This window comes from Bison bison, unplaced genomic scaffold (genome assembly GCF_000754665.1).
Source record: "Bison bison bison isolate TAMUID 2011002044 unplaced genomic scaffold, Bison_UMD1.0 scf7180017864287, whole genome shotgun sequence".
Lineage (NCBI taxonomy): Eukaryota > Metazoa > Chordata > Mammalia > Artiodactyla > Bovidae > Bison > Bison bison.
This window is the reverse complement of record NW_011494859.1, coordinates 343553-350035: the sequence shown is the minus strand read 5'-3', so window position 1 is coordinate 350035 and position 6483 is coordinate 343553.

Genomic DNA, 6483 nt, shown 5'->3' with positions numbered 1-6483 from the left:
TAATATTATTTATGTTTCATGCTGGAAAAGACCCTGATGCTGGGGAAGATTGGGGGCAGGAGGAGAAGGAGGCAACAGAGGATGAGATGGTTGGATGGCATCACTGACTCAATGGACATAAGTTGAGCAAACTCCAGGAGATGGTGAAGGACAAGAAAGCCTGGTGTCCATGGGGTCGCAGAGTCGGACACGACTGAGCAACTGAACAGCAACAACAGCAACCCTTTAAAATGCTGTTTACGCATCTGTGCTTTCCTTCCATAGCTCTTGTACTCATACAGCTGTTCCATGCTTTCCTCTCCCTCTGGACCGTGAATTCTAAGCAGCCATCCACTGCCTGTCTTGCTCACGACTATACCTCATGCTGTGCCCAACAGGGTCCACATCCGATATATGTTCTTGGACTCTTATTAAATTCTCTTACTCTTGGCTGACAGGTAGCGAGATACCTCCTCAGCCAGAATTGACTACAACCTCAGCCGTAACAAGATAAGTGGGCTGTAAAAATTCAGTGGCATACAATGCGGTTGACGTCATCAGGAGGAAGAGAAAGGGCTCTTTTCCGGTTGGTCTGTACTGTCACAGGAGCCCGATGGGGGAAGGATAATGGTCACACATCTGCCACTTCCTCACCCGCCTCTCCCCACCAGAATATAAGAAGCCAACCCACTCACATCTGAGAATAAGAGCTGGCGCAGTGAGGGAGTCAAAAATCACTGGAGACATACAAACACCTGTAATCACAGCCACAGTTTCTCAGGACCCACAATCGGGGTTTCGGTGAGTGCCGAAGCTCTGGCTGGCAGCTGTGCAATAAAACGCCCATGTCTTGGCTGGCTAACCAACGTCCCCTGCAAGTAGCCCAGCTAAGATGGTGCTGGCCTCGGCGTCACTGTGTTGCTGTCTCCTTCACTCACTTTGAAGCCTCGGGGAACAGGCCTTGTCCCCATCTCTGAGCAAAGTGCCGGCCCACCTCATGTGGCAGATGCACTTGCTCCCTGGTCCAGTGTGAACTCCCAGAGGGAGGCGTCTCTGCTTGGTGGTGGGACCCCAGCTCTGCACCCTGAGGGGTCTGCCTTTCTCCAGGAGCCTCGAAACCCCGTGAGCAGGGAGCTCGGATCAGAAAGGGCAACTAACCTTCTCCTGGGGTCTGTGTCAGAACTATGGTATGTGTCAGGGAGTCCCAGTCCTTTGTTACGAGTTTTGGGGCAGGGGGTTGGTGGGCATGACTCCTGGGAAGCTTATGTTAGCATCCATTGGCAGCTACTGTTCCTTGCCTGAAAGGAACATCTAGCCCTTGTACTTGGTCACGCTCTTGTCCCTTTGGGCTTTGCTGGATTCCTGGGTGGGGAACCCGGCTGGAGCACCTGAAGATCATCCCCAGGTCCCGGTCTAACCCAGTGTGTGGCTGAGGCTGCTTGACTACATGAGACCCTCAGTGTTTGCTCAACACCCAGCCTTCTGTCCTTTGTCTGATCACATATGACTGTTCAACATTTTTGTTGTTGTTCAGTCACTCAGTCGTGTCCGACTCTTTGGGACCCCATGGACTACAGCACACCAGGCCTCCCTATCCTCCACTATCTCCCAGAGTTTACTCAAACTCATGTCCATAGCTTCATTGATGCCATCCAATCATCTCATACTCTGTCGTCCCCTTCTCCTCCCGCCTTCAGTCATTCCCAGCATCAGGGTCTGTTCAAATGAGTCAGTTCTTCGCATCAGGTGGCCAAAGTATTGGAGCTTCAGCTTCAGCATCAGTCCTTCCAATTAACATTCAGGGTTGATTTCCTTTAGAATTGACTGATTGGATGTCCTTGTTTTCCAAGAGACTCTCTTCTTCTCCAGCATATAGTTTGAAGGATCAATTCTTTGGTGCTCAGCTTTCTTTATAGTCCAAATCTCACAACCATACATGATTACTGGAAAAACCATAGCTTTGATTATACAGACCTTTGTTGGCAAAGTGATGTCCCTCCTATATGGAAAACCAAAGGAAAAGTGACTTCACCTACTTGGACTCTCTGCTTTATCATTTTTAAATGAATATTTTTCTTTGACCAATTCTTTATGCCCTTCTTGATACAGCATCTGGGTGGCACTGGAGCAAGTCGGTGCTGAAGCAGGGGTGGCTGAACCCTCGTGGGGGTGTGGCTGGGGAGGTGGGCTTGCAGGAAGCCACGGTGATGACTGACAGGGCAAGTACCTGGACTTAAGGAGTGGTACTCAGCATTAGTGATGCTGATGATTTGACATATATTTTTTGCACCAGAAGCAGTGATTGTGCATCGAGAGGGACCTAATGGGCCAGTTTTGATAATCCAAGCTACCCAGCAGGCTTCTTTGCTTCTACAAGCAGTCGGTAGAAATCCCACTGTGCTAGGCTGTTGGCAGGTTTTTCTAGGATTCAAAAGTCACCTGAGGGTCATCTCTAATCCCTTCTGATCTAGCAGATGCCTTCCACTCTTCGCCTGCGAGCTTCCCTCTCCCCCAGAGCCTCCTTGTCTAGAACTGTCTGTTTCAATAGTGGCTTTATCTGTCCTCACACTGACACTTTTAGTACCTTATTCTTGTCAAAATCTTTCACAAAACCACTGCCTCAGCTTCCTGGGGTCTGTTCCCCCTGAGCGCATCCCTTCATTAATGCTCCATTTCTCTGATGAGATCCACACTTCATCCGTTTAACCCGTTCGCTGTGCAGTTTGAACCCTTCCCTTGGAAGACCATCTCTTTCTATTTACACTGTTATTCAGGACATGTTTGAAATGTGCATTATTCATGTGCATTATTGGAGATCAGTGTGCAAATCAGCTTTATTGGGAACCCTAGAGACTGCAGCAGATTCCTGGGTACTTACACATTGAATAGTATCATTTTCTGATGAGCAGGCTTGCTCTGCCTGTTGGGGGGAAAAATGACAGTTTCAGGCAACTTCCAGGAACAATCATGCCTTTGAAAGAGATTGAGCAGCCGTTTGATTTGCTGTTTGATGCACGTCCTCTAGCCAGGCTGGGGAAGTCCTCAGCTAGATTTGACTCATTTGATTTTGAGAACGTATTCAGATCCAGACTGGCCAGGACTCTGCCGATGTCATGGGAGAGTTGTGGCTTTCAAAAAAAAAAATCATCCTTTTTGCTTAACAAGCATGGAAAGGCTACTGTAGAGAATGTCCCCAGTCTAAGGACACATACAAGCAGCAAAAGGGATGAGCATGGTCACAAAGGGAAGACTTGGGTGTAACTTGGGTGCTTAGTTTGCCTTTCTGAGTGTGTCTTCTCTGCTCAAAATGCCCTCCATGCTCTGAGGCTTTCTTTTCTTGGAGAAAGTGACCCATGCCATGGGCTGTAGAAGCTGACCTTACTGTTCCTCTGAGGAATACTCAGCTAGTGTATCCAATTGGGATAGTTCTGTTGATGGAGATCAAGGGTTCTTTGGTGGGAAGACACCTGGGGGACAAGACGGCTTTCCTAGAGTCTCTCTAAAACCTGTTGTGTATGCGACTTAGATCCCATCTGAACTTTGAAAAGACAGCCCCTTCTCTGCCTATATGTTATAATAGGCTCTGTGCCAAAGTGAACTAGACCCTCTGACTCCATTTTCTCTGTACTCATTTCCCACTTGCTTCACTAGTCCTCAGGGGTAAATTAGGGTTTTTGGAAAACACTCACTCTGTGAGGCTTCTGTACTATAGCAGGTTGTATATTCTAAGACTATTAAAGTTGATTTGTTCCTGGAGACCAAAGTGACACCATAAAAACAGCTCCTATGCCATTGATGGCAATGGGCAGAGTTCTCACAACTCTGCCATGGTTCTGGCTTTATTCTGTCTATAGACGCTGTTATATGGAAAACTTTAATTGAAAGGTTTTTGTAGAGGGAAAAAGGTGAATGACTCCCTTAAAAGTGTAAAGTGTTCGTTGCTCAGTCGTGTCCGACTCTTTGAGACCCCATCGACTGCAACCTGTCAGGCCCCTCTGTCCATGGGATTCTCTAGGCAAGAATACTGGAGTGGGGTGCCATTTCCTTCTCCATAAAAGTGTAAAGGTAAATTTTATTTTCGTATGCATTTAGCTTCTCACAGTGCATTTGTATGCACTTAGCTCCTGACAATCTCAAACTGTCAGAGCTCTCTAAACCTAAAAATTTTGGTTCATTCATTCACAAATGGAATAAAAAAAAATTGTGAATGTTTACGCGGTGTCAGCACTATGCTAGGTGCGGGGATAAAGCGAACTGTGTGTGTGTGTTTGTGTGTGTGTGTATGTGTGTGCGCTCTTCATCATGATCATGCTCAGTTGTGTCTGACTCTTTGTGACCCCATGGACTGTAGCCCACCAGGCTCCTCTGCCCATGGGATTTCCCAGGCAAGAATACTGGAGTAGGTTGCCATTTCTGCACCCAGGGGATCTTCCCAATCCAGGGACTGAAACTGCATCTCCTGCATTGCAGGCAGATTCTTTACCACTAGACACCTGAGAGGCCCATGTACTCTCCCAACACACACGAAAATGCACACACGTGTTACAGGGCACTAGTCCAATAAGTATGGCTCAGTGGGAGTTGGATGCAAGGAAGGTGAGGACGTTAGGGAGTGAGCAGATAAAAGGGCCCAGCTCAAGGTTGGAGGACCACAGCTGGGGAGATGAGCCAAAGGAACTGATGCCTAAGCCGGTTCTTGAAGGATGATGAAGACCTCTGTGTGGAGAGGAAAGAGGGTTGTCAAAGCAAAAGAAGCATTTAAAAAAAAAGGCACAGAAGCAAGAGGGAACAAGGCTGCTTACGAAACTGGGATGGGGTCTGTTGGGAGGTCTGAAGCATATGAGGATTCTAGCAGGAGAAAAGGTTAGAAAAGAAAACTGGATCACACCAGGAGGTTGCAGGCATGCCAGGCTTGGGGGTGGGGACCCGCCCTTAAAGCAACAGGAAATTCCTGCTGATTGAAGCAAGACTGTGTGCTTTGGTGAGACCACTGTGATGCGATGGTGGAAACTGGGTTAGAGGGCTGCTGCTGCTAAGTTGCTTCAGTCGTGTCCGACTCTGTGCGACCCCATAGACGGCAGCCCACCAGGCCCCTCCGTCCATGGGATTTTCCGGGCAAGAGTACTGGAGTGGGTTGCCATTGAGGGAAAGAGATGAGAAGAGAGTAGTGCTGGGACCTTTTCCAGGTGGGAAAGGCTCAGCAAAGATGGGGGCAAAGGGGCTGGGGAGAAGAGGGTGAACCAGAGAGTCACTGATGAGAGAAAAAGAGGAGATGCTTGCGGGGAGGCAGAAGATGGTTCTCAGGGTTCGGATGTGGTGACTGGATGCTTGGCGGCCCATTCCTGAGACACAGAACTTGAGGATGGTCTTCCTTTAGGTGAAAGAATACGCATCACCTCAGGGAACTATTCGAAAACAGAATTAACTTGTATTAAGAAAAGGGAATTTTTAAAGATATAAACAGACAGCCCACAACAGGCAGTACAAATTCTAGGCTCAGTGGGGTAACACATTTTAGACAAAAATGTCTCTTTCCTGGGGACAAAGACCAGTGATATTAAGGATGGTGACTTTGAAGCCTTGTAAGTCATTATCAAGGCTGAAAGATTCAGTTATTTGCCTCAAAGCAGGAGAGTGCACTCAGGCATTTGCTGCTGCTGCTGCTAAGTCACTTCAGTCATGTCTGACTCTGTGCGACCCCATAGACGGCAGCCCACCAGGCTCCCTCGTCCCTGAGATTCTCCAGGCAAGAACACTGGAGTGGGTTGCTATTGGTATTTGAAGTTATTCCAACTCCGCGTGGTGCCCACTTTGAGTCTGTTTACAGATTTTGACTGTTCAAGATAAGATGTTTCTGGGGAAAGCAGGAGGAGTTGGAACTTTCTCAGCACTGGAGTCGAGTAGACATTGACACTGGATGATATAATATCACAGCAGTTTGGGGTTCTTTCTGCTGAGGCCAAAAAAATTGAACTCATTCCTTCTGGATGATATAAAGAGTGTGCCTTCATCACTTGTAAAAAATATTTCTGCAGGAAAACTTAAACAAGGTCCATTAATCATTATTTCTAGTATGGTAACAGCAGTCGTGAAGTCATCCAAAGTTTTTAATGGGGAATATTTGTCTTCATCCCCAAGGCCACAGAGTCATCCTTAAAACAACCTCAAAGAGTCTCTCTTCTTTGAACTCCACGCCCAGACTGCCAATTTTCTGTGCCTGGACCATGGTGGGACTTCCTCGTGGCCCCGTCCCCATCACTCCCTGTCCTCTTAGACCCATCTTATGTGTACCCCCGTCTGCTCATCTATACATGAAAGACACCCTAACCTTCCTGGCCCCCAACCTCCCCACCGATTCATACATCTGACGCTCTGATATTGGAGCAACATCACCACGAGGGCCACCTCCTCCTAACACATCCAAACCAGACTGCCAGTTTCGTCTCCAGCTTTGCTCTTCCTGCCGTCTTCCCGTCTCAACGAATGACAGTTCCATCCTCTGGT